This window comes from Dendrobates tinctorius, unplaced genomic scaffold (genome assembly GCF_039654945.1).
Source record: "Dendrobates tinctorius isolate UK_male_01 unplaced genomic scaffold, ASM3965494v1 ptg000097l, whole genome shotgun sequence".
Lineage (NCBI taxonomy): Eukaryota > Metazoa > Chordata > Amphibia > Anura > Dendrobatidae > Dendrobates > Dendrobates tinctorius.
Genome location: NW_027361765.1, coordinates 11,368,916 through 11,396,581, shown reverse-complemented (window position 1 = coordinate 11,396,581; position 27,666 = coordinate 11,368,916). Strand labels below are relative to the sequence as shown.

The 27,666-nt window shown below is 42.3% G+C and overlaps 1 protein-coding gene across 4 annotated transcripts in view; it reads left to right on the top strand.

Annotated features, from left to right (window-relative positions):
• Window positions 1-27,666, top strand: part of OTUD7A (OTU deubiquitinase 7A) — a 325,610-nt gene that overhangs the window by 123,690 nt on the left and 174,254 nt on the right. For 3 of the 4 annotated variants that reach the window (XM_073586902.1, XM_073586904.1, XM_073586905.1), the window contains 2 exons: window positions 2,307-2,390; window positions 4,283-4,429. The gene's annotated coding sequence lies outside the window, so the exon portion shown is untranslated. Of the gene's footprint in view, window positions 1-2,306; window positions 2,391-4,282; window positions 4,430-5,181; window positions 5,416-27,666 lie in introns of all 4 variants that reach the window. The other variant, XM_073586903.1, reaches the window with a different exon arrangement.

Here is a 27,666-nt window from a genome sequence, read left to right as displayed (position 1 = left end):
TCGTGTTCTTATAACCAGTGTTTGCTTGTACTGGGTCCCTGCGAGGACAATTTCTGTTATTTTGTGTGGTTGCTTAGGATAACCCTACTGGCATCAGTCCATAAAAGTTATTACCTAAAGTTCAATCCGTCTCGCGTCTCGTCACTGCATCCCTCGTACCTGCCATTACCACACCTGCGCACTGCAGTACTTTACTCTGCCCTCAACAGGGCAGAGAAAGTACGCGTGCGCAGGAGCCGAGGGAGAAGCAAGGAGGAGGAGGACATCATCGTATGAAGATGGGAGGCGCCAGACCAGACCGCGACAAACACCGCCCCCGCCCCCCGGTGAGTATAATCTAACTCGTTTTTCTTATCTTTCAGGTTTCATCAGGGACTTATCTACAGCATTACCGAATGCTGTAGATAAGCCCCTGATGGTGGTAGCTGCATCTTATAGGCCAAAAATGGGGTGACAGATTCCCTTTAAATCACAGGATTAAAGCAATCACAGTAGGAGTCAAATGAAGTGCTAGTACATTGGGATTCACAAGTACTGTGATATCCCTAGCTGTCTGACATACAGCACAAGGACAGACAGCCATAAAGGGGCGGCATGCACTGGCTTGCCATTTCAAGCAGAGCCAGTAAACTATCAGGGCTCTATTATCTTCTTCTCTTCTGTACTTAACCACTGTGCCCGCCTTTGATTGACGTTACCATTATAACGTCCTTGAGGCTGGCCACCAAAGCCTAGCCTGTTCACCACCATGAGGTTTTACATTCTCTATTAGCTAAAATGAGTCCCAAGTCACATTTGACACTTTTAGCCATTTTTTTAAAAATTATTATTATTTATAAATAACTTTAGTAAACTCAAAGTAGAAGTCCCTGCAAAAGCACTAAGGGGACTAAACTTGCAAACCTCTGACTTACAAAAAGTCATCCTACAGCGCTCAGGAGAGTAAAAAAACCCTGTGGATGAAACCTCAAGGAACCATGGTTGAAGGATTGCCCTTCCCTTGGGTTTAGAAGTTAATGCTAATGTTAACTCTTTACACCCATAATAAATCTGGACATGGTACAAGATATACAATAAAGCATTCATCAATATACAAGTAATGGTTAAAGAAAATGTTTTAGTATTGTGATAATGACAGTGCGGGTGATGTTTCCTCCAGTTCATCCGGTGAGAGAGAGAGGGAAAGACAGAGTTACATCCTCTATATAAGCGCTACCCTCATCACAGTAACACACCAGGCACAGACATACTGGGCTCCTTCCTCTTAAAGCAACATCACTCCTGCTTAATTCTACACCGCTATACAAAGAAAGTGTCATGGCTCAGGACGAGATTTCCTTCCCCGTCCTGGGCTTTTTGGGGTTAACCCTGTATGGCCTCCCTTTGGTTTGGGGAGGACCATTTGTGCCAGCTCTGGTGCTGGGCTCTTTGTCAGTGATATTTCAGTTCTCGACTGAGCAGCCTACCTAGTGACTCTAGTGTATACAGTTTGTTCCTCTGTGTGCTTGTTCTGTGTATGATTTGGCTTGTCCCACGTTTTGTGTCTGCTTTGTGATTCTGTTCTTCTGCTATATCTCCGATTCTGACCTTTGGCTAAGTTTTCTGACTTCCCTCCTGTCTATGCCCCTGGTTACTGCGTTCCTGTCTGGTTTCTGACTTCGGCTTGTATTGCACCATCCTTCTGCCTCATCTCTAGAACACTGCTTTACCCTCTGGTTACTGAACACTGCTTGTCTGACCTCGCTCCTGGCTCCTGCTTCTATTTTCTCTCCTGTACGGGAGTTAGCTCCACCTCCGGCCCCTCCCCCGGTGGTCATGTGTCTCAGGTCCTGCTCTCGTGCGGCTCGCATTTAGCTGTGGCCGCACGCTCTGACTCCAGATTGCTGCCTCGCTCCTTACTCCCTCTGGTGTTCATTACACAAAGCTGCAGGAGTTAAAGGTCCACCCCTTCCAAAGTCATGTATCCCTCTGCCTAGTTCTCCGGGGTTTCTTTTTCATCTGGAGATAACAGGATGCACAAAGTGACTGCTGCAGACAATCACTGGTAGTGATGGTGATCAGCTGCAGCAGGCACATTCTTGTCAGACACAGAAAAAGTGTGGGAATCTTGGAAGAATTGGGAGAGGTGAGGGGATGAGTAACTTGAGTTTATTTTATTATTTTACAGCATCCTGAATGTGTTTTTCACCAAAAATTATCTGCATCCCTTTTAATTCAGTCATCCGCTCATCCATACGTTTACACACTTGATACCGTAATTTTACCTTTGAGAACAGTTTCTGACCTTATCCTTTTAACAACTTTAGGTCCCAGAAGACATGGCTCACAGATTAGCCCACCCAGCGTTTATGGCCGACTTAACCTGTCTGCATTTTTAATTGGTCTACAAGGTGAGTGAAAAATAGGCAACAACGCTTCATGTCAGAAATATGATTATTAATGTTTTCAACTCGTCCGTCAATTGCTGAACATGTGTTCTGTATGCTGTGGCTGAAAGGGAAACAAAATGCTGTTTATTTTAACGTGTGACCTTCCTGGCCTCTTAAAGAGCTCATTGTCAGAGGGTTCTTGTGGGGCTGACAGATGGGCACCAGTTTACCGAATGTTGAAAAGAGCTCTGCAAGCCTATTCATGTACTTAACTGAGCTAGAATAATAGATATGTATGAAAAGAAGAGTGTTAAAGACCCGGAAAGGCGCTGAATAGGCAGTTACATGGTCGACCTCTGTAGAAAAATTTGGACATTTTCATTTAATATCATGTGATACAAAAAAAAATTGTTTCCTGTAGAAAACAGTCAGGTCTCTTTTATTTTATTTATTTTTTTACTGTTTTTTTTTTTTTTCAACCTTTACTAAAGGAAGAGCTATTTTTTTTTTTTAATGAAAAGACTAGACTGGTAAAAAAATAACAAATCAAGTACTACTGGCCCGATCAGTCCCTCTGCCATTCCATGATTTCTCGGGTCCCCCAGACCTCTGTAGAGAACAGTAGTGGGGAAACCTCCAGAAGCATTGGGGCATAGATATCGATAAGTGGCGTATTAATGTGTTATTTTATACCATTCTAAGCTTTTGGTAACCATCTCCAAGTTTCTGGACAACCACTTTAGCACATGAGGAAGTGGGCAGAAGGTGGGAGAACACAATTGGCTCAGGGGGGAATATATATTATTTTAATAAGGATATATTGGTTGGATACAAAGATGAGTTTTTCACTGGATGTGTACCAGTTTCTCTGCATTTCATATTCATGTAGTTGAGGAGAGGTCTTTTCTTTTAACTGTGCTGTAACGTGCTTGGTCACTAGAAAAGTCTGTTATGTTTGTGGGTAGCACACAGTATCTCCTGGAAGTCTCTTGTCTACTGTGACTTCAGATAGAGTATGAGATACATACTGTATATATCAGTATGTGTGCATATATACAGCTCTGGCAAAAACTAAGAAACCACCACATGAAAACCCTGTCATGGGCAGCCCATTCTCCAGGCCTGAACTGACCCAGATACTGACCCAGTGGTCAGTATTGTAAAAATTGACCCGGTCATTAACATGCAAACCACACTTGGGGTAAAGGGGTTAATGGGGTTGGCAGCTGCTGTCGACCCCAGGCTGGAATGAAGGGATGTTCGGAGCGGAGGTGCCACACTGTGGGCCTTCGGTGGTGCTGAGGCTCCGCCGACCTTTTATAAAAGCATGGAACCGCGCACATCCATGATTTACATTGTGGTGCACTCTGGGGAAAATGGCCGCTGGAGGCGGCGCAATGCACACATGGAGATCTCCCCGCCGAGATGTCGGGATATATATTAATCATAGCGATATGGGAATTAAACATGATCAAAAATGTTTTAAAATATATTTAAAATTATATCTGTTTTTTTTTTTTTTTTTGTGGTGTTCCAATACACACAAAGGAAATAAACATGTGTATAACAAAACGTGTAATTGAAATAATTTTCTGGTAGAATTACTTCATTTTCTGGAACAATTTCAAGGGTGCCAACACTTTTGGCCATGACTGTTTATATAAATGATAACACTTCGCCTGTAAGAGAAATTGCACCAAAAACCCACTATATCATTGAAAAGCGAAACTCGCTTTCCCATGTCAAATGTGTTGTTTCTTTTTCATTGTGAACAAATTACAACAAATTAAGGTCATTTACTGCACATCTTTTATCTTCTGATTTTATGCAAAGAATTAATAATTTATTTTTCAAATCTCCCATGACATCAGTGATGGAAATGATTCTAATGCGGAGGGGTTTTCCAATTCTAGATAACTTTGAAGACGCCAACCAGGATCATCCGGCGACTCTTCTTGGAGCAAGCTTCAATACACCACAGCGGAATGCGAGGCAATACAATACAGCATGTTACCCGCTTTAGGCTTTTCAGTCCGCGTGTTGTTCAAAGGCTAATGAAAGTAAGTACACGCTGCATTCTGAATGGATTTAATCGTCTCCAAACTCGCTCACTGCCACCATGACTAACAGTATCAAGGGACCACATTTTGTTCTGGCTGAATGTGCACAGCTGCTCTCCACTCTCTAATGTCAATACACTTTACATTGCCTCTAAGTGATAAGTGGATTATATTATAAGCTGATGGCCACGGAATGCACCGTACAGCCTAGAAAGGCCGTGTGATAGTCTCGCAATCAATATCCGCTGCAGTGCACAGAAAATAAATGGTTAATAATGATCTACAGGTATCACATGTCCAATTACAAGTGCCTAGAATCCCCCTCCACAATATCTTCCTTGATAATAGAAATATGCCATAGCTGGCAAACTAATGATCTTCGATCAGGAGAGGTTGATCGTTCCTCATCTCCTAATGCCCAATTAGGACGGCTCCAGCCGATTGTGGACAGAGACTGGGGTTAATAATAAGACTTTGCTTTGAAATGAGGAATAGCTTGTTGGCATAATTTCGAGCAGTGGTGGACACAAGCAGAAGAGGCCCCTGTGCAAGAACAATATATGGAGCTTTTGCAGTCATTATAAGGCACAATTCACCTCGTTTAGAGGTAGGTGTGGCCCCTTATTCTCCTAGGGCCATGGGTGGCTCTACAGGTTGCACCAATGGTATGTCCGTCCCTGATTTCGAGTTCCCTTTTAATTTTGCCTCCATGTAATAGGTTTTATATCCCCGTTTTTTTTTCATTACTGCAGCTAGAAGTGATCATACTACGCAGATGGAAACCGCGATTTGATATTCTAAGCACATTACAGCCATGTTCTCCTGATCGTTTTGTTAGACCACGGCTAGATAGACCTGCTTGAGGCAAAACTTGGATCGGTTTGATTTATCTGTATGTGGCAATCCGTAATTGAAGATTGATGTTCCACGCTTCACTTGTATGAGAATTACATAGAGACCGTAATGGATTAAAAGCTTCATTCTAAGTACGTTTCTGAATATTTTTATTTGGTTGCTTCCGCAGATTATTACAAAATTATACATTCAATTAAATACACAAAGACAAAATGATTATTAATTGATTCTTAATTATAATTGATGATGTTGTCATCTCGGCCGTAGACATTTAATCATTGACAGTCATTGATGCTGTCGTGAAAATGGAATTTATAATGGATGTTAGACGCCTCCCACTTCACCCACTATTCACCTAGATGTCACGCCATTCTTTATTTTTTGTCTTGTTGTATATATACCAAAGGTGTTTTCATAGAGTTTACAAACGCTCAGGCTCTTCATAAGTGGAATGTAAAGAAAATTTCACTCCTTAAATTAAAAATTACTAACTTTTGAAGAAGATCTTAAGGCGAACATGTCAGGTGCCATAACTATCTAAAGCACTTATTTAGCAGTATTTTTGCCATAATAAAGTCTTTTAAGCAGCACAGTAACTGCTGTCATTTATAAATGAAATTATAATCTGCAACTTTGCATGTACTATTGAGGCAAGACTATGTCGGCGGGTCACCTGTCTGTGACCGCCCAGAGCAGTCATTTGACCACTCCTAGCGCCTATTCTCACACTTTGTGACATCACATTGACAGAGCAGTTCATTCGCTGTAGCTATTTTCTGTCAACGGGATGTTGCTGCCGACGTCCTGGTCATTGAGGCTATGTGCACACATGCGGAATTGCCGTGGAAATTTCCGTGGCAATTCCGCAACTCCCTGCCACGGGAAATCCGCATGTGGAATTCCCGCGAAAACTAGCGTTTTGCAAGCATAATTAGCTTGCATAATTCTAGCGTTTCCAAGCGATCTGTAGCATCGCTTGGAAAACTGATTGACAGGTTGGTCACACTTGTCAAACATAGTGTTTGACAAGTGTGCCCAACTTTTTACTATTGAGGCCGCCTATGCAGCATCAGCAGTAAAAGATATAATGTTAAAAATAGTAATAATAAAAAAAAAATTGTGATATTCTCATCTTCCAGCAGCTGCTGCAGCCTTCCCGAGCCTTGCGATGCTCCCAGCAACTCCCGTTTCCAGCGATGCCTTGCAACAATGACCCCAGATGACGTAGCATCACGCGAGACCGCTACACCATCACAGGTCATTGTCGTAAGGCATCGCTGGGAACGGGACTTGCCGGGAGCATCGCTGAGGCCTGGGAATGCTGCGGGGGACACCGGAAGGTGAGAATATCATGATTTTTTTTATTTTAATTCTTTTTTTAACAGGGATATGTTACCCAGGGCCTGGAGGAGAGTCTCCTCTCCTCCAGACCGTGGGTACCATCCGCACATTTTCCACTTACTTTGCCCATGGTGGGCATAGCCACATGCGGAAAGTAAGCAGATCATTGCATTCCTATGTGTGCAGAATCCAACGATTCCGCACAAGGAATGAGCATGCTGCGTATTTTTCCGCGATGCGATTCCGCCGCTGAAAAATACGCAGCTTTAGCACAGCATTTGTGGAATGCCATTGAATTCAATGGGTTGCTTATTTTATGCGTTTTCGCAGCAAAAAAATGAGGCAAACGCACCGTTGCTGAGTTAAGCAGCAAGGAGCCAGCTATCAATCAGAATGATATCAGCATTGACAAGTCACCGACGAAAGAGCGGAAGAGAAGGAACAGCTCTGTCAAGCCGGTAGGAGTGGTCACATGATCACTTTGTGACTGTTCTGATCTGGGAAAGATCGGCGCATGGCAGAACAAGAAGCTTCTTAGCAACTACATAGTGATAAGTGCTTAGTCCCACGAGAAAAAAAAGGATTGGATAACGGGAGACTGTGAGCACAAAATAGCCGAGCTGCGGGGAGCCGGCTGTCTATCAGCATGGCGTTGGCAGTTACACCCCATCAACATATCAGTAAGAGAAGATGCTGCTCTATTGATGTGAGGTGAAATGATGCAGGAGAGTTGCCGGCTGAACTGGTAGACAGAACACGCAGGTAGCTAGCCAGTGTAAGTTCTTGGCAGAATAGGAAACCATAACCAAAGTCCTGGAATAGCATAACATTTAAAACAATGGTAGAATTTCTGTTTTGTGTTGTCTTTCCCCGGTTTTTTTTTTTCTTCTCCCCATTAAGAGTTAAAAAAGTGCGGTAAGATGTATGTATCCTAAAATTGTGCTTCTGTGACATGCAACTAATCTTACAAACAAAAGAAAATTTGAGTGAGCTACAATGAAAGGAAATCGGTCACCCCCTGGGGTGTTTTTAACCTATTAATATTGGCATACAGGTGATAGAATAGTAAAAATAGCCATACCTGTACACCTCATATCAGCAGTATTCTTGTGGAGAAATTCTTTTATACTTTTATGGTAGCCAGTTCCTTCCTTCCCATCAGCGTCACAGTGCCCTGTGACGTGTAATGGTGGTCCCGGAGACCTGCGCGTGCCTGCCCCCAGCAATACCTTGATAACACATCACACTTCCATCCTTTTATGTGCGATGGCTTCTTTGTTGTTCTGCGCAGGCGCCGGCTAGTCTCTGCTACTTCTGCTCCAGTGACCTCTGGTGTGCACGGTAATAAGGTGCTCTCCCCACTTCCTTCCTCCCTGCATAGTTAGGAACCATAAAGATTGCAATTCCCCGGTCACCCAGCTTTCTGTACCAATTTAAAAATGTATGCATTCATCCCAGTGACATGATTGTTTAGTGCTTGTGGCGTTGTTGGAAACCTACTGATCATCCCCCTTGTCTCAAAACATAAGTATCAAAGCATAGAATATAAATTTTATATATATATATATATATATATATTGCATATAATATATTGTTTTAATGAATATTTATCCCATAACGTGAACCCCAAAGGAGAAAAAAGTTGAAAAGGCAGAAGGACTGTCCAATTTCGACATGCCAGCTGTTTTGTTCTCCCAATGATTAGCCGTTGCCAGAGATGTCTGGATACGATGTTCTCGTAGAGAGCACAGGAGTGCTAGTCCGACCGAGCGTTCCTGTCTGTAGGCTAGCTGTCTGAGATGGCTGTCAGACAAAAGATTAGCTGGGGCTTTGGCCATCCAGTGTTTACAGCCTTTTTTTTTTTACTAAGCGGAATAATATTAGGCAAACCTGTATCTATCATTCCTGATACCTTCCATCTTTAGTTGAAGACTTAATTTGGCTACTTCCATTCCTTTATTAGACATCCTGATTTGCAGGCACTGGAGGTGCGAAAAGTGGGAGAGAGGCATGATGGACACCTCCTGTCATACATGTAGAAGATGTACTGTTTTTTTATTTGTAGTTTTTTTTTTTTTTAATATATTCTTGCCATGTGATGTTAGCAAATAGGAAGTCATGGGAAGTTTTTATTTGTAGTTAATCAACACAATTCATTTCATTGTTTCTTTCATCCTATCCATACTGCTTCTGCATAATGGATGATTTGGGGATGAATGCATGCAATCATGAATGTGGCCTAGAGAAAAGGCGAATGAGAATCTTGTGTCTTATGTCCCCAGTGATGAATCAAGAAATTGTCAGATGTGACGTTGAAAAATAAATTTCACCTCAAATGTTTTCTCCATCTTCCATGTGTTGAGTGGAAGGTCACGGGTCAGATAAACAGTTTGCTTTTTCGAAGACTATGCTGTCTCCTCATGTCTTGGCGGTAACTGATGGCACTCATTGCTTAGATTGATACGCTGTGGCTTTATTCTTTATTCTATTACCTAGTACTGTTTCAGCACCTTTTTCAATAAAGTGCTCCTTGTCCATGACTTTGTTGGTTTTTCGCTGTACTGTTGAGATCAATCATCACACACATGATTGGGCTACATTTGTTAACGTCAGCTATAGTCTGCTGCTAGGTAATGCTGAGTAGTCACATTACTGGTTTACGGAGCAATATTTTGATTTGTGTTTTGTGTCAGCCATATGAGATCCCTTGGGTTGTCGTAAGCTTCTCTAGACTACATACATACCCAATCAGTAATGCATAGGTTAGGAAAACCGGTAAGGATAATATGTATGTGTATATTGTCTATGAAGTATTTTTATGCCTGAATGGATAGCTCAGCGCTCTACATCTGGGCAATTCAGGCTTTTTCTATTTTTTGTTTTTTTTGCAAAACTGTTCTGCTCTATTGGTTGCTTGGGTGCTTTGGTGAATAGTTATTTAGCTCTGTCAATCTGAGCCATACATTGACTGGAAGATATTTACATATATTTCATCCATCATGTGTTTTCTGAGGGAAACGCATTGAAATTGTACCTTTAGGACAATCTCATTGGTATATTGGCACTCGTCTAGTCTATCGTGCTCCTGAATCTACATTACTGAGCTATGGACCCGTTTTCCTTGTATGTAAATACAGTCTTGCTTTCCAAAGGGGATGAGATCCTCATGAAGATGCCTAAAGAGGAGAGTTGAGGATGAAGCACCTTCTGCAACAAGGATAGATGTACATACAAGGTAGGGGGGACTATATCTGAAATTTTGGGGCACGGGAACAAACTACAACACCAGTCAGGAGAATAGTGGCATTTACAACAGTAAAAAATTACCTGACTGGCAAGTGACAAGTCCTTTTTAAGAACAGTTCCTCCCAAAATGTAAATTTGAGCAGAGTTTGACAGAAAAAATAGTTTGGCATTCCTGGTCCAGCTGAATCGTGGCTCTTCGTAGGGTTGCAAATGGCCAATATGTGAGGCTTATTAGTATTATTCATCTGAAGTTAATATCTAATGATTCTCTGCAGACTTCACAGATGGAGTACACTATGAGACTTGAGGAAGACATTTTTACATGTAATGGTCTTAGAACACAATAAATTGGTTGCCCAATGAGTGTCTTTAACATTACAGGTGACTATTGCCAAAAGAATAAATGCATAAAATGCAATTAAAAGTCTTATTTCTAAAGTGAAATCTGTGATCTTGTGCTTGTTTTGTTGCAATGATGAAACAGGGATTCACATATGAAGCCACTGTAAGTTCAGAATGTATATAGAACACGGCAATGTCCTTGACATGAGCGGAGCCGGTGTTTGTCAACTATGTCTGCTAACAGCTAATTTGTCAAAATGGGAATGTTTGGGCTTTCCTTTCTTGTAGGATCCTTCAAGAGAAGGGAGCAATAATTATCCAGTATACATAACAGCATGGTGAAGAGAAACTACGCAAGTAATAGGATTGCTACCAACGGGAATGTGGCAGTCCTGGTGTCATTTCATTAGTGTATGTCCTTCACAATGTTCATGCAAATCTTAGATCAGTTTTTCCATCCTCATCCACTTGGGATCTGTTGCTAGGTATGGACCAAACATAGCAAAGCAGTTAGGTGAGCCTGAAGGACTCGGCAAACACGACTACAAAAGCTATTTTCAATCTTTTTTTTTATATTTCTATAGTGAAATTGTCTATCTGCAGTGCAAAACCTTGGCCATTTTGGTGCAACCATTTCCAACGGACTCCAATTCTGGGGAAAAAGACCCAAACTGTCTGTCAGACATATGACATATTCAAACCCTTTATTGACTATGCTAGATGTCATGGCGAAGTTATCAGGCTCTGTAACCCATCAAGTAAAATTACCATAGTTTGCGCAGTAAATTTCTGGATGGGCCTATTTATTCGGGAACTCCTTGCAAAATGACATTATTTCTAGACCTAATTATTTTGTACTCTTTATATACATATCCATTATTCTTTCTATCCCTTTATCTCGCAAGTACAATGTAGAAGAATCCTAATAAAGTCCATATTTCAGGAATGAATAAATCAAATAACCCTCAGTTTGTACCATGAGGTTCCTCTGCAGGAAAGCAGAAGACAATGCCTGCTATTTATATGATTGTGATGGTTGTGTTGCATAGCAATTTAAAGTGGCCCTTGCGTCTACCTGCAAAGGCCTTTTCCTATTCCTGCTGTACATGGTTTTCTCAGTTTTTTATTTCATGCTAAATTTCAAAATGACCTTGAGTCCTATTATGGCCATTGATGTAAACCTTTTTTTTGTATAATGCAACAAAAAATTAAGTGATCTTTTTATCGATGCATAGAGTTTTTTTTTTTTTAGGTGGGGGCAACCTATGAAAGAATTTACACTGTGAAACACTTAGCTTCTTCCCACCCACTGCCCATTCTCAAAGTCTCTGCATATAGACAGGTATATCGAGAGACCGGTCACTCCAGGTTACTGGGCGAAAGAAGCCCCTGAGAACCTGTCTATTCGACTAGTCTCCAGTGCAGCTTGGTCCCCGACTGCTATTTAACTGTTATTCTCTGAAACACTGCAGTGTTTCAGAGCGAAACATATATGGCTGAAATCATGCAGCCAGTGTCTGATACATGCGGCCTTGGAATCGGGCAGCATAGATCAGCTGTCGGGTTCCATTTGAAGAACATAGTTTACAAAAAATAATTGTTTGTGTCTTTGGACCAAATGCTGTATAATGTTCAACCCTACAGGGTTATTTTCTTCTAATTACTTTATGTAGTGATCCTCCTGAATTTCATTTACTAAACAATATTTACAAATTTATCAAGCTTTCCCTGGAAATCTGTCATTATGTTCAGACATATTCTGCTCCATTATCCAGAAGTACTGTATGTACAGTACCAGATGTGTCTCCTGATGTTTCTATGGGTCAAGTGATCAAGGGAGTGATCGACCATTTCTCATTTATATAAGATGTGGAATTGTTAAGATTTATATCGTGCATTATGAATATTTATCGCACCCCCACCAATCGGATATTGATAGCTAACGTATCTATGTTTGCCATTTTCTCTACGACATCTTTTAAGGAATATTAACAAGTCCATTACAAGGACAACAGCGCCTCCAGTCTCTGGACACTATGCTGACAGACACCGTAAACCTTCTTGCTACAGCTTGCATTGATGTGCCACCCTGGATGAGCTGCACTACCTGAGCCACTTGTGTGGGTTGTAGAGTCCGTCCCATGCTACCTTGAGTGTGAAAGCACAATCAACATTCAAAAGTGACCAAAACATCAGCCAGAAAGCATTGGTACTGAGATGTGGTCTGTGGTCCTCACCTACAGAACCACTCCTTTATTGAGGGGGTCTTGATAATTGCCAATAATTTCCATCTGTTGTCTATTTCATCTGCACAACAGCATGTGAAATTGATTGTCAATCAGTGTTGCTTCCTAAGTGCACAGTTTTATTTCACAGAAGTTTGATTTACTTGGAGTTATATTCTGTTGTTTAAGTGTTCCCTTTATTTTTTTGAGCAGTGTATTTCATAAATGGCCAAGAAAATGCAAAAAGGAGGTGTGGCATAGGTAGTAATGCTGACTAAGGAACCAAGAGGAGAGAAAAGACTGCCTAATGAAAAGTGAACGCTCAATATAAAAAAAAAAATATGAATCAACTTTATTAATATCAACACAGCAAACACATGAATATAAAAGCAGTTAAAAAAAGATATGACTATGAGGTCCCAGACCCAAATGCCAGTAAGACAATTATGAGTGCGATAAGATATCAAAACTGGCAGTATGCAGCAATAAATGAGACAATAAAGATGCACCATATGGTGGTATAGTGAGCGTGCAACAAGCAAACCCAGCAGTAATAAAGGTCTGTTAATAGCAAATAAATAAATCAAGAACTGAGCTTATCATAGGTAAGGCTACTTTCACACATCAGGTTTTCGGCGTCAGGCGCGATCCGGCGTCGTGCCGGAACGCCGGATCCGGCAAATGTTTTGTAAAACCTGATGTGCCGGATCCGTTTTTCTGCCGGATCCGTCTTGTTCTTGACAGAAAAAACCGGATCCGTCTCATCCGGTTCATCCGTTTTTCTATCCGTTTTTCGACGGATTACGCCGGATCCGGTTTTTATAATTGACCCTTGTGGCCTTCCGAACGGGATTGGCTACTGGAAAACTATATATAGCATGTTCCTACAGCCCTTCTTTGACAGGTTGTAGAGGAGAAAGTGCAGGTTGGAGAGAAGAGCAAGTTACTGGCGAAGATGGATGTTGTGATTGGAAATATTTTGAAGAATTTGGCGGATTTTATAGCGGAGGCGAATCGTTTGAGGGTGATTGTTCTGGAGAAGGAGAGAGCGAGACAGCAGCGCATCAGGCATCGTAGACGACGTTTGTGGATCCACCCCATCACAGCCAAGAGAATGACGCGTGGGGTCTATTCTACACTCTGCATGGACCTTCGACGAAACCCGGATACATTTTTTGGATATGTTCGGATGAAAATGGAGAATTTTGATTACTTGGAGGAGCGCATTGCACACCTCATAAGAAAAGCGGACACCTATTGCCGCTTCTCTGTTTCACCCGCAGAGCGTCTGATGGTGACTTTAAGGTAAGCCACATTTATTGGATATGCTCGCATCAGAGCACACTTTCACTGCAATCTTGTTGGTGGTAGTTTGTATCTCCAAGTGTTATAGCTGAGTTTTGGTATGTAATGCTGTGATTTAAAACTAATTTATTGTTTTTTAATTCCCCACAGATTTCTTGCAACTGGAGAATCCCTTTCGTCACTGCATTTCCAGTACAGACTCGGGATTTCCACCATATCTGGAATAGTGAAGTACACATGCCGTGCACTGTGGGACTCCTTAGCTGAAGAGTTTTTACCAGAGCCCACAACAGAGAGGTGGATTGAAATTGCTGACAAGTTTCAACAGATATGTCAGTTTCCCAACTGCTTGGGCGCTGTGGACGGGAAACATATCCGCATTGTAAAGCCAGCCGGATCGGGATCGGAATATTTCAATTACAAGAAATATTTTTCAATTGTCCTCATGGCCATCGCTGACGCGGAATACAAATTTATTGCTGTTGATATTGGGGCCTATGGCCGCTCCAATGACTCTCAAGTTTTCAAACTGTCTGCCATGGGGCGTAAACTGTATGGAAACACCTTCCAGTTCCCACCACCTAGACCGCTGCCGCAAACATCTGGTCCACCTATGCCATTTGTCTGTGTAGGGGATGAAGCCTTCCAGCTGTCAGAACACCTTTTGAAACCGTACTCTAGCAGAGGATTGACAAGACCAAAACGCATTTTTAATTACCGCCTCACAAGAGCAAGAAGAATGGTTGAATGTACCTTTGGTATTCTGACAGCCAAATGGCGGGTCCTATTGACTGCGATCAACCTCAAGACAGAAACTGTGGACGAGGTGATCAAAGCTTGCGTGGTACTCCACAATTTTGTTATCTGCAAGGAACCCATTTCCATTGAGGACACCTCTGAAGAAACCACCTTGCAAGATTACCATGACATTACCACTAGAAGTTCTGTGACGGTTTCAGTAATGAGGGACAATTTTGCACTATACTTTGTCACCTCAAGGCAGAGTACACTGGCAGGATGACAGAGTGTGAAAGATTTGTGCCCAACCAAACTTGTGTACCTTCTGTACCAACAGTATATACCTTTGCCAACCAAAGTTGGCTATCTTGTCATGGTCTCTATTTTTAGCTTTAGGCCACAGGTGTGTACCTGGTTGTGTTTTATGCAAAGTATTTCACCTTTTAACAAAAGTTGTGTACATTGTTAGGAAATCACCAACAATAAACACAACTTTTTAGGTGAAATACTTTGCTTCAAACACAACCAGGAACACAACTGTGGCAAAAAGCTAAAATTTACCCACAGTTATATACCTGGTTTTGAATACCTTTTTACCTTTTAAATACCCTGTATTTAACCTTTTTTTTAAACATATTTCGCCGCAGAAAGAAATGACAGACAACCAGTGTAAACAATAATTTAACTTTTTAAAATATTTTTTTTTTGTAAACTGTTTTTAAAGTTAAAAAAAACTTTTTTAATAAAGGTTTGAAACCAACCAAATGGGCATTTTTATTACAAAAAAAAATTATAACTCGGTGTAGTGTGGGGTGGAAATACTGCTGGAGGGGCTGCGGGACACTTCGACACTGGGAGTGTGGAGAGAGGACTGGGATCGTGGTGGGGAAGGAACAGTTAGAGGTGATGGTGTGGAAAAAGCTACAGAATGGGTGGACATGTGGGAGGCAGAAGAGGTGGTGGGCGGTGGAGTGGAGGGTTGGGCAGGGACTGTAGGAGCAGATGATGTTGATGGAAAGTTGTATGGGGAAGGAGTTTGGTACGGGGAAGGAGTTTGGTACGGGGCAGGTTGCTGGAAGTGGGGAGATGTCTGGTACTGGGGAGGTTGCTGGTACTGGGGAGGTTGCTGGTACTGGGGAGGTTGCTGGTACTGGGGAGGTTGCTGGTATGTAATAGGAGGGGGAGGATGGAAAGTGGCTGGAGGGGGTGCAGATGTAATAGGAGGGGGAGGATGGAAAGTGGCTGGAGGGGGTGCAGATGTAATAGGAGGGGGAGGATGGAAAGTGGCTGGAGGGGGTGCAGGTGGAGGAACTACAGTGGTGGGAGGTGGAGGTTGGGAGGTAACCTGCTGTAGAGCACCGTTGCACGAATGCATTACATGCATCTGCTGGGTAGTTGCCATGCGCTCCACAACAGACCTGAAAAAGGTGTGGTTTGGCGAAGATCTTGCTTCTGAATGCATGGTTTGCAGAAGTGTCTTCACCTCCAGAATGCTGGAGTTGATCTGCTGAAAGCCTGCGGAGATTTGCTCTTACAAGACTTTTAGACAGTTCTGGAAAGATGCATTCAGATGCAAGAACTCTGGCGCATAACTCTTTTCCTGACCCCTCTGCCGCTGCCGCCCAGTACCCGCAGGTGTACTAGAGGTGGCAGGGGCAGAAGGGTAGGGTAAAGGGAAAGCGATCTCCTCACCAGCAGCTTCATGTAATGTAGGCGGCCACGATGCTCCTGTGCTGGTGGATGGGACAGATGGGTCGAATGTGTGGGAAGGCTGGGAAGGTGCAGATGTACCAGGGCGGTCGAAGTGTCCCTCGGTGCCGGTCTCCTCAGGGATCGCCTCAGAAGGGTCCAATCGTGCAGGCTCCCGAGTGCTGCTCACCGTGCTGTGGAATAAAGAGAAAAAAAAACAATTAAAATAGTGACATGGTATGGCCCTGGCTGAAAAAAAAAAAAGTTACATGTAAACATTTTTTTGTCACATGTGGTGTGTAATATTTACCTTCTGGTGAGCATTGTCTCCCGGAGGAACGACAGGGCTCGTGCGTACTTGTACTTGCTCCTGCGTCCTCCAGATCCACTCGGGGCCCGCATCTCTTTATTGAACTCCTTCTTGAAACGATCCCTCACAGACCGCCACCGCTTCACAATTCTCTCCCCTGAAACGAGAAAGGACAAAGTGGTTAGTATACAACATCAGTGTTTCCCAAACTCCAGTCCTCATGGTCCCCAGGGGTCATGTTTTCAGGATTTCCAAAGTAAATAGAAATCCTGAACACATGATCCGTGGGGACCACGAGGACTGGAGTTCGGGAAACACTGGTTTAAATCAAGCAACCGGTACTGTATATACTTACGCTCTTTAATCTGGGCCCGAGCTTCGAGGTCCTCCCAGCGGTCCACAAGGAGCGAACAGATTTCCTCCCAGAGTCGTCGGGTAACGATAAGGTCAGCGTGGCGGCGGTCAGCCATATTCCAGAGCGGCTCCCTTTCTCTGACGAGATCGATGAGGCGGTCCACATCAATCCCTCCATCCTCACCGTCAGAGTCGGGAGCACGCTGTGAAGGCTGTTAAAGAAAAAGACAAAAATAACATAATTAGCCTCCACAAAAGAAATGAAATAAAAAGTGCAAAAAAAACAAAGCAAAAATATTTATACTTACACGCTGGTGACCGCCGCTTTGCTGTCGCCGACGACACCGGGAGGCACTGCGAGGACCTCTTGGCCGAGCACCAGATTGGGAAGACTAGAGAAGAAAACAAAAAATGTTATGTCTTTGGATGTAGGCATTTGTTTGCTGTGTGTGGTCTGCAGAACATTGTTTTCTATGTGTTGTGTGTAGTGTGATGTTGTGTTTCTGCGTTTGATGCAAAAAACTTACCAATTGTGAGCCCACTCCAAGTGTCTGTCCACCCCTTCCTTCTTCTTCTGGGAGCTCCTCTTCATCTTGTGATTCCTGTTTTGAAATAAAAGGCAATGAATAGACATATATTCCAGAGATGATGGATTTTGGAAATAAAAACTTACCGTCAAACGCTGACGATGCGAGGGAGGGCTCCCAGAAGAAGATGTGCTGTCTTCCTCATGGCCAGACTCCATGGCTGTGGGTGGTGTTCCTGCTGCTGCCATTGCTGCTGCTGCATCTATTGGGCGGCTGTTGAATAAAGAGAAACAAAGGGCCAATGAATATCTTGATATTCCATAGCCCTAGTTTGGAGGAATGGGGGATTTGATAATTACCGTCTCTCATCTGCTGCTGGACTCCCCTCCCGTTGTTCAGCATGCTGCTCCATTTGGGGTGGTGCTGATGGTGCTGCTGCTGCAGATGTCTGCTGCCTTCTCCTGGTTCTTGGCTTGGGTGGCATGTTGGGTGTGGCTGAGGGTCACACTGTCTTGCTTTTATATATGTCTTGTGGGCAGAGCTACTGAGCATGCTCAGACCAAAAAAGCGGATCAGGCGCATTGCGGCGCTCATAGGCTTTCATTGTATGAAAAAGCCGGACACGCCGGATGCGGCGTGTCTGGCTTTTTCACCGTAGACAAAAAACGTTACAGTAGCCGTTTTTTCCAGACGCCGGATCGCGTCACATTGCCGGATCCGGCGAAAATCGGATGAAACGCATGGCCATCCGGCTCTAATGCAAGTCAATGGGGGGGAAACCGGATCCGGCATTGCATTTCGCCGGATCCGGTTTTTGTCAAAAGCGCCGGATCGCGCCTGACGGCGAAAACCTGATGTGTGAAAGAGGCCTTAGACGAACAATGAGGACATGGTACCTAAAATACCAATAGTAAAAGGTCGAGGCTGTTGCCAAAATAAGAGAGACAGCCTGATATGAACACATAAAGTATGCCAAGAGGAAGGATTGGTGGCAGTGACCAATAAGAAATGCCTTTCTGGAGAGGTACATATCACCTGAAGGGATGCACCTAAGAATCAGAGTCAGTTGCACCGGGTCTGGGAGCCAACCCCATGGGTATCGCTGCGTGGACTGCAGCTTCGTCAATTTCCCTGACGAAGCTGCTTCTTATTGGTCACTGTCACTGCGGGCTGTCATCGCTACAGAAATTCCAAATGTGGATGCTAAATGTGGTTTAGGCACTCTGTGGGGCCAAGAAAGGAAAGGGGCATTTGGATTTTGGAGCTCATAATTTGCGGAATTTCTTTTTTTTTTTGGGGGGGGGGGGGCGGCGAAGAGCCATTTAGCTTTTCCCGAGCCTGTTATACCAGTAACAAGGAAATCCCCTATATTTCCATTGACAGATGACGGACCTGAATGGGGACTTTTTTTGTGGAATGAGTTGAAGCTTTTATTATGAACATTTTTCAAAACATTTGGTATGACATTTATCCGGCGTTCTAGGCTGAGCACTTACTTTGGGGTTTCCATCTAAATCTGAGTGACGTTATTTAGATGAAACCCCTGAAGGATCTATTCACTATAATGAGGCAGCAGAGTTGCCTCTGTTCAGCGATGGCCTTTTTTTTCAGAAGTGCATAAAACTGTGGATGACTGCATTTTTATGTACACCAAAAAGGACAGACACCGCTGGATCACAGGCCATACTGCGTTCACAGTGCCTCCATCTGCCTCATTATAGGGAGTCTTCTGCCAGTGGTTTCGTCTGAATCACATCTTTCAGAGATTTACATAGAAACCCCAATATGAGTGCTCAGCACAGAGCGCAGGATAAATGTGAGCCGAACCTTAGTGCGATCTTTTAGAGACAAAGTGAACAAATTAACAGCAGGTGAAGAATTATTTTTTTATTTTTTATGCAGTTTCTCATGAGGTACAAGTTATTAGATGAATTTATTCTTTGTGGCGATTACAGTGATACCAGATTTATGTTGTGTATGTTTCTTTTTTTTGGTTTTTTTGTTTTGTTTGGCTGCTGTCACACACTAAAAGACTCTTTTTTGTTTTGAAAAACTAGTTTTTGCATCACAATATTTTGAGAGCTATAATTTTTCTATATTTCGGCTGACTGTCATGTGAGGGCTTGTTTTTTGTGGGACACGTTGGTACCATTTTCGGACACATGACATTTTTTGATTGCTTTCTATTTATTTAAATTTTGGGAGGCAGAACGAACAAAAGCTAGCAATTCATGAATTTTTTTGTTTTTCATGCCACATATATTTCCGCGTGTGGAAAAATTAATAAGGAAGCTTTATTCTTCTGGTTAGTACAATTACAACGTTAAAATATATTTATGTTTTTGCTTTTTTTAATTTTTGCTGCTGATGGAGCTGTATGGCTGCTTGTGTTTTTTTTTTTTTTTTTTGTTTTTTTTGTGGGACAAGATGACTTTTTTTTTTTTTTTTGCATTCGTGTTTTTGATCGTGTGTACTTTTGTTATTTGTTTGTATTTTTTTATATATTTATCTATGAATAGTGTGGTGTAGGTATTTGTAAATATACAGCTCTGGCAAAAATTAAGAGACCACTTCCAAATGTTCAGTTTGTCTGATTTTTTTTCTTTATAGGTATATTTTTGAGTAAAATGTAAATTGCTCTTTTAGTCTATAAACCTCTGACAACATGTCTCTGAGTTTCCAAGCAATAAGTTTTGTATTTTTTTTCTGACAAAGAAAAATGATCAAAATAAAAAACAAACAGTGCAAGTTCATAATCATTTAGAAACAACAATACTAATGTTTTAACACAGGAAGAGTTCTGAAATGAATATTTTGTGGAATAACCATGATTTTTAAAAACAGCTTTCATGCGTCTTGGCAAGGAGAGAGAGAGATGCAAAAAAATTGACGGATCCGCAAAAAAACGGATTGCCATCCGTCAAGATCCGCCGGTAATGCAAATCAATGGGGAAAAAACGGATCCGCCAAAAAAAATGGCGGATCCGTTTTTTTTTGCAAAACGGCGGATTTTGACTGATGGTCAAAAACGGAAGTGTGAAACAGGCCTAATAAGGCAAAAAAAGGGTGACAGATTCCCTTTAAAAGGGTTGAAATACATATGAAGCGTCATCTGTAATTTTAGTCCTGTACAGGCCCATACAGACGGCTTAGGAGGGTTGATCAACAAAGTGCAGGTGTCGGGTATGTCACCACGGAGCAGACAGACCAGCAGTTAAAGGGTTTATTTACAGGGATGTATACTGGCAAAATAACAGTGCAAGTATATGCAGAGTGGAACAAATTCTCAAACAGGCAAACAGTGTAAACATTAATAAACAGAATTTCTTGGGAAGAACTTAACAGTCTGAGGACTTGCTTGCAGGGTCGTCTTCTCCAACGTAGGCGCGGAACAACAGCGGCACTTGTTGTCTCCATACTCTGTAGTCTCTAGTAACCCACAGCTGGGGTCTCGGGGGTTACCGCAGGAGGCAGAGGGGGTACTAGGCAAACGGGGTCCCCTCTGCTGTGAGTCTTTTGCTTCCACACTACAGTCTCCCGGAGGAACATTGCTCAGTCTGTCATTAGGTCTCTCAACAGGAGTCAGGGGCTCTGCACTAACACTGTGGGTATCGGGGCTACGCACTGGGGTCACTGTCTCTGCACGGGTCGCCGTCTCTGCAGACTCCGGTTCCAAGTACTCACAGTCAGCAATACTTCTGACACGTACTCCTGTCTGTGCCTTCTGACCAGGAGTTCTCTTCTCCCCTGCGTGCAGCTGCGACCTGCCCTGTCCCCTGCACACGCTGCTCTGAGCTTCGCGCGCGCTCTCGGCCTACCTTCCTTCCTGTTCCTCCCTCCTCCCAGCAGCCACCACGTCCAGGGCAGAAAGTCTTCCCCCTAGCAACCCTGCTGTGTGGCCAAGTGGTTCCAGATCAGGAGCGCAGAAGGTAAACCCCCCTCTGAGTCTTCTTGTGCTTCACCCCCTTACATATGCACCATATTCCAGTTCCCCGACCAAAACCAGTAATGGATGTTTTCATTCTGGTTACCATTGAGTGTAAGAACTAAATATATGTACTTGTTCCACTTTTGTTTATTCTTTTTGCAAGTTAAATTCCACTTAATTTTTTTTTTAAAGAATACCCTTGACCAAAGACTGTTAGGGCTTGTAGACCTCCAAGCACAGCTGATCGTTGGAGGTTCCTAGGGAGATTCACTGCACTCGGCAGATTGCTACATTGGCTGTTTTTAAAGAATTTATTAAAATTCAGAAATAATACAAAATATATCAATATTCCCTTCTTAGTATTTCTAGTATAACCCAGAGAGCAAATTGTACTAAGCATTACCCCTGACATACTAAGGAAAGCACTATAATCCCTTAATTTACAGTTAGTATTACAGGATTATAATTTCAACGTGACTAAAAACAATGCCATAGAAGTGTGAATGTCTCATATTCTAATATGTGATATTACATCTGTGCTGTTAGAAATCTTCATGACTACTTTCATGCCAGGTGAGCAAGCAGCTGAGAGCCATCTGTGGTCCTAACTCATTACCATTTTGTGCAGGGTTGTATTGCTGAATTGACATGCAGCAGTTGTCAGCCATGACGTGTAGACATTTATGCTTGTAATGACTTTGACAGCTAATCATATCTAACAATACAAGGTTGTCTGTGAAAGATGTTGTCTAATTTATATACGTTAGTCACATATTGGAATCTGGTAATTGTTCTTTGTATTGTAGTGGTATATCTAACTTAAAGTGGTTCTGCACATGGATGGAAATCTCGGTCTGTTTGTCTGTCTAGCTATCTGTCTATCTCATATCCCTCTATCTCATATCTCTCTATTATCTATCTGTTCATCTATCGTTACAATGTAACCACTTTTGTAACTTCCTTTATTACACCATTCCCTACACTTTTCCCTTTTTAACTAATCTCTATATGCGTTTACTGTTCTTCTTGTGACATTTCGTTTGAGAGGAGTCTTAAACGTCACGTTGCAGGAGGTTGGGGCTGCACTCATTTCCCATGGCATCCATCACCCCTCCTGGAAGAGGATGTCACAAGAGGCAGTGCTTCAGTTACTAGTTTTTTTTGTTTGTTTTTTTTCATCGCCGCCTCTCTGAAGACGTCTTGGATGCTGGGTGATGGACACTTTGGGAGATGCAATTGCAGCTCCAGATCCCTGCTTCTATCTCCGCCGCTGCTATAGCTTCTGTGAAAGAAGATGTAGTCAGGGGGCAGGGAAAGAAGCAGGTGCCGAACTACCGCTGTAAACCTAAATGTAAGGATTGTTTAAAGGTCATTTATAAATTAAGATTCTTAACACGGGTTTACCGCGACATAGAGGAGCCGGAAGACCGCAGCGTCTGATTTCTCCTCCTCCTGCACTGATTAGAAACACCCTACCTTAATATTAAACTGTGTAAATTTTTCTTAGTAGTGCACGGGTTAATTGTTTCAGCTGAGAGCTCCTGTGTTAAGGTTCTCAGCTATGCTCTATTAGCCACTCCCATCTCCTATGTAAACTATTTTAGCACTCATTGTCAGAGTTATCTTATGCTGCATGGCTGGAGGTTGTTGTTGGTTATTATAGGAGAAGGCGTTTGGTGGGTTTATCTGTGACTGTGTCTAGATTTTGAGTGTTTTTGATAATTCCCTTCTCCTACTTTGGTTTTACCCCATCCTCCACTCCCAGATGCATTGCTCTGTTATATGTGTGAGTATATTTGTATGTTTGGTATCTTTTGTTACACCCGTTCATATTACCTTGTTAGTCTTGTACTACTGTATACTACTACTCCCCTCTTTCCTGGGTGGGGGAAGGGTACTTGGCCACGGAAACTTCTGAGGAACAGGGCAAGCTAGGGCTCCCCTAGTGTTAGAGACAGGGCAGCAGCTTCTGGTCCAGGGACACCCGGCAACAGAGTCATGACAGCATTTATTAATTTTACTCATTTATACACTGCCATTAATTCCACAACGCTTTACAGACGCCGATGGGGCGTCTTTGGAATGTGGGATGAAACCGGAGTACCCGGAGGAAACCCACGCAAACATTGGGAGAACATACAAACTCCTTGCAGATGATGTTCTTGGTGGGATTTGAACCCAGGACCCCACTGAGCCACCGTGCCTCCCTCATCATGCCCTCAAATCACACCAGTTAGAAAAGATTGTTACACCAGTTTTTTGTCTCAACAGAAATTAGGAGAAACCGTTTTTAAAACATATTTGTTACTTTTACTGGTAATGTATATTTTTGTTTAAGACTTGACCCCTTAACACCCACGTTGGACTCACTCCCTTTGATGTGGGCTCTGGCACTGAGTCCACTTCTTTCCCAGCACATGTCAGCTGTTTTAAATAGCTGATATGTGCCTCTAACAGTCGTGGGTGGAATTGCGACCCACCCGCGCCTGTTAACCTGTTAAATACTGCTGTCAGTCTCTGACAGCGGCATATAACTCGCTCTTCTGGGAAGCTCGCCAGAAATCCCGCCCATCGGTGACCTTGTGATGTGATTGCAGGTCACCGATGAATTTGCATGACAACCAGAGTTCTCCAGCAGACCTCTATGATTTTCAAAGACAGAATGCTATGAGCACCGCCTGGTGGTCAGCGCTCATAGCAAGTGAGCTTTTCTGTTGCATACAGGCGATCTGATCATCGCCTGTATGTAGCAGAGCTAATCGGACAACTGCAGCTCCTAGTCTCCCATGGAGACTATTGAAGAATGTAAAAAGTAAAAAAAAAAAAAAATTAAGAAAAAAGTTTTTAAAAATATATATAAAAAAATATAAAGTTCAAATCACCCCCCTTTCGCCCCTTTCAAAATAAAACAATAAAAAAAAAATCAAACATACACATATTTGGTATCGCCGCGTTCAGAATCGCCCGATCTATCAATATAAAAAAAATAATTAATTTGACCGCTAAACGGCATAACGAGAAAGTCAAAACGCCAGAATTACGTTTTTTTTGTCTCCGCTAAATTGCATTAAAATGCAATGGGCGATCAAAAGATCATAAGTGCACCAAAATGTTATAAATAATGTCAGTTTGTTGTGCATAAAATAAGCCCTCACCCAGCCCCAAATCACGAAAAATGGAGATGCTACAGGTCTCGGAAAATGGCGCTTTTTTTGGGGGGGGGGGATTTTTTTTTCCCAACTTAAAAAAGAACCTAGACATGCTTGGTGTCTATGAACTTGTAATGGTCTGGCGAATCATAGTGGCAGGTTAAGCATTTAGTGAACATGGTAAACGAAAAAAACTGTGGAATTGCACTTTTCTTGGAATTTTCCTGTTCTCCAGTACACGATATGATAAAACCAATGATGTTGCTTTTTGCGGGACAAGTTGTACTTTTGAACAAGCCCTCACATGGCCATTTTGACTGAAAAACAAAAAAAGTTATGGCTCTGGGAAGAAGGGGAGCAAAAAGAGAAAAAGTCAAAAGCAGAAAATGGCCCAGGGGTTAGAGGGGTTTTCCCATGAACAAAGGTTCATTTTAATTAATGGGTCTGGGAATAATTTCTATGTCGGATGTTCTTTAAATAAAATGTTCCTGTGCTGAGATAATCTTATACATGTCTCCCTGCTGTGTACTGTGTAATGGCTGTGTCTGACCATACAGGAACATGGTCTGTTCATACCACAGCTACTGGCCTGGGGAGAAGCAAAATAGAGTATACAGCCATTGCAGCATGGGATCACAGCTGATTCTTTCTTTTGAAGGAAAGTATTGTTTAAAAACGTATATATATAGGTGTGACTGCAAGTAAAATTCTTCGCTTAGTGCGTACAAGTTGAGTGCCAAAATTTTATTGATATTTGTCCTGGTGTGGGAACCTTTTTGTGCACCGACACAGCTGTGCCACGATATACTCAAGCACTGTATACTCTTTTGCGTCCACCCTGGCCTGAAGCTGTGGTATGATCAGACCATGTCCCTATGCGGTCAGACACAGCCATTACACAGTACACAGCAGGGGCACATTTATAAGATTATCTCAGCACAGGAACATTTTATTTAATCACATCCAATTGTGGAAGTTGTCATTCCAAAATATATTGATTAAAATGAACTTTTGTTCTTAGAATCATAGAATCATAGAATCGTAGAGTTGGAAGGGACCTCCTGGGCCATCTGGTCCAACCCCCTGCTCAAAGCAGGATTCGCTAAATCATACAGTCAGATGTCTGTCCAGCCTCTGTTTGAAGACTTCCATTGAAGGAGAACTCACCACTTCTCGTGGCAGCCTGTTCCACTCATTGATCACTCTAACTGTCAAAAAGTTTTTTCTAATATCTAATCTGTGTCTCCTCCCATTCAGTTTCATCCCATTGCTTCTAGTCTTTCCTTGTGCAAATGAGAATAAAGTTGATCCTTCTACAATGTGACAGCCCTTTAGATATTTGTAGACAGCAATTAAGTCTCCTCTCAGTCTTCTCTTTTGCAAACTAAACATTCCCAAATCCTGCAACCTTTCCTCATAAGACAGGGTTTGCAGACCGGTCACCATTCTGGTCGCTCTTTTCTGAACTTGCTCCAGTTTGTTGATGTCTTTTTTAAAATGTGGTGCCCAAAACTGGACACAATATTCCAGATGAGGTCTGACCAAAGAGGAGTAGAGGGAAATAATGACTTCACGTGATCTAGACTGTATGCTTCTGTTAATACATCCTAGAACTGCATTTGCCTTTTTTGCTGCTGCATCACACTGTTGACTCATATTCAGTCTGTGATCTATTAGTATACCCAAGTCTTTTTCACATGTGCTGTCACTTAGCCCTATTCCTCCCATTCTATATATGCTTTTTTCATTTTTATTGCCCAGATGTAGTACTTTGCATTTCTCCCTGTTAAAAACCATTCTGTTAGTTACTGCCCACTTCTCCAGTTTATTTAAATCTTTTTGAATCCTCTCTCTCTCTTCTCTAGTATTAGCTATCCCTCCTAGCTTTGTGTCATCAGCAAATTTAATCAGTTTACCCTCAATTCCTTCATCTAAATCGTTGATAAAGATGTTGAACAATACAGGGCCCAGGACAGAGCCCTGTGGTACCCCACTTGAGACATTCTTCCAACTGGATGTGCAGCCATTTACGACCACTCTTTGGGTCCGATCACTAAGCCAGCTATGAATCCACCTAACAGTTGCCTTGTCCATTCCATACTTAGTCATTTTTTCAATAAGGATTGTATGAGAGACTTTGTCAAATGCTTTGCTTAAGTCAAGATATACTATATCTACAGCATTTCCTTGATCCACCCAATCAGTGATACCGTCATAGAAGGAAACCCCTTTAAAATCTCCATCCCAATATATTTCAAAGGTAAAATGCTTCAAGAGATTCCATCTTTAGAGCATTTTCACTGTATGTTTTTGATATTTAGAGAAAAAAACATAGTGGCTTGGGAAAGTATTCATACCCCTTGGCAGTTTTCGTGTTTTGCTACCTGACAACCTGAATTTCATTGTTTTGTTTTCTTTTGAGGGTCTGCATCAGTTCTTGTTGTAGGCATGTTCTTAAGTCTGAACATTTGATTTTCTTTTTATTTATTATGAAGCAAACAACAAATATGACAAAATAACTGAAAACCTCAGTGTGCATAACTATTCACCTCCCTAAAATCAGTACTTTGTAGAGCCTCCTTTTGTAGCAATTACATCGACATGTCGCTTTGGATAAGTCGCCATGTTTGGTGATTGTCAAGTTCTGTTTAGAATAGTAGTTTTGTTTTTCCACCTGTTAGAATCTGTGATGTTTGGCGCATTTTCCATTTACAAAGCTTACGTAAAAATATATAGAGGAAACCAAGCATGGGCGTCCACCTCTGTTCCTGACAGCGCACAAAGGGGACTTTCAGCTATCAGACATTTATGGTAGATCATGTCCATGTGAAATAAGTTTCGGATAGAACAACTCCTTTAATGTTAACTTTGACAGTGCAGTGCTCCTTCCCCTGCTGGTCAGGAAATTACAAATGAGTAGAAAAAAATGTAGTTGAAATCCACAATCAAAGGGCAGACATACTATTGGTACAATCTTTGCGACTGCACAGGAATCCGATTCTTCCTCAAGCATCTACTGTCAAAAACACATAAAGGGGTGAATTATGGTTAGCTGTTCCACTGCAAGGAGCCCATATGCTGTTCTTTCACGCCGGACCTATTCTTTCTGCATTTGTTCCTGCCACAGTCTGTGGTTGATACTAATGACTAGGCTAGTTGAGTATCATTATCACTTGAATCATGAATGATGAATGTTATAATTCAGGTTTTGTAGGATACATGCCAAAT